Here is a 1778-nt window from a genome sequence, read left to right as displayed (position 1 = left end):
CTGGCAAAGCTGTTGGACTCACCTGCTCAGGTAGAAGAGGAGCTGCAGCTTTGATGTGGCTTTGATTTTCTTTTTTAAACTCACTTTGTTCTTTGCTGATGACTCTCTGCTTCTGTTAGAGCCCGTCAGGCTGGTGGGAGGAGCCCATCGGTGTGCAGGCACACTCAAGGTGAAACATTTGGGAGAGTGGAGACCAGTGGATGTCTCTGACTGGACCCTGGAGGAAGCAGCTGTTGTGTGTGAACAACTGAACTGTGGCTTAGCTGTTTCTGTAGGACAGAGGGTGGAGTCCTCAGACTTGCCAGTGTGGGTGATGAGACCTGACTGTGTTCAGGTTGGATCATCTCTGAGAGACTGTGCAACATCAAATGACTCTTCCTCCATTGTGAATATCACCTGCTCAGGTAAGCGCACCATAATCTGTGACATAATGAATAACACTCATGTGTCCAGTGACAGTTAACGTTTTCCATTGGAGTGAATCGAAAAAATTCAAATCCTCCATGGACTACTGAACCTCACCTGACATGACACACCTTTCATTGTTATCTACATCATCTCTGTCTACTACAGACCTGCTTGTTCAGCCAGTCATTTCTTTGTCCTCCAATGACGGGGTCTCTGAGGCCCAGCAGCAGGGGTTTCAGGTATCCAGAAGTTCCAACTTCACCATCAGTTGTTTCATCCAGCCACAGTACCCTGGAGGCTCCTTTCACCTTACCTTCAACAAAGCATACAAATACACCCAAGCAGCTGTCAATCACTCTGCCCATTTCCTGTTTCCTGCTGCAGAACCCGCCCACCAAGGAAACTACAGCTGTGTTTATCACGTTCATGTTTTTTTTCATAACGTCTCCTCTGAGAGCCGACTGCTGTCTGTCGTTGTCTCAGGTAAGCTGAAGCTGACATCAGCCATCAATATCAACATGAGTTTGAGGACAAAAGGAAAAGAGAAAAAGGAAAAAGACAAACACTTGACAAAACATAAATTTTGAGGTGACACAGCAAAAAAAAATCTAATTCACATGCCTATTATAAGCTTCAGTTTAACAAGCAATAAAATATCTGGAGACTAAAAATGAAGATTAATTGTAAGAGTGTCCTTTGCCAAGAGGCAGCAGCGTTAATTGAGCTTGTTAATATTTGTTAGGTTTCAAAGGTAACTGACTCAAACAGGTTTATTCTGTTTTCATGTTGCTATACCCTGAGCTGTTGGACTCATGATGGTTGTGATGTGTCTGATCAGATCACACAGGTCTTACCGTCAGAGTGATCCTCCTGCCGCTGATTCTGCTGTTGGAGAACATTGTCTTATATTTCTGCTGTAAGGTAAAGAATAAATCTTTTTAGCAGCAGGAATGAAGTCTGTTCATTGAACTGAAGTGAGGAGCGATGCAGTCAGTCTAATCTGTGTGCCACTCCAGAACAGGAGGAAGCAGAGGTCCAGCAGACAGGAGCACACTGAGATGGTGGACAGTAAAGTTGGTGTTTGTGGAGACGAAGGAGCTCATGGAGAACAGGAGGACGTCTGAGCAGCTCACCTAACATCTTGATTAATCTGTCAGCAGAAACACAACTGACCATTTGTCAGGGGTTTAGACATCTGTTCACAAGTAAGAGAAATAAGACACTGCAGACCGACTCAGAGTTTAAGAACGTGTACACGGGTGAATGCCTCTGAGAAGACAGACACACCGAGTACAGGCTGCTTGCTTTATTTATAAGGCAAAATGGGTTACATAGTACTTCCTCTTTCAACTGTCAGAGCAGGGGTCAGG

The sequence above is a fragment of the Pundamilia nyererei genome, unplaced genomic scaffold (assembly GCF_000239375.1).
Source record: "Pundamilia nyererei isolate P.nyererei 1_Seehausen unplaced genomic scaffold, PunNye1.0 scaffold00221, whole genome shotgun sequence".
NCBI lineage: Eukaryota > Metazoa > Chordata > Actinopteri > Cichliformes > Cichlidae > Pundamilia > Pundamilia nyererei.
Note: the sequence above shows the minus strand (reverse complement) of the source record.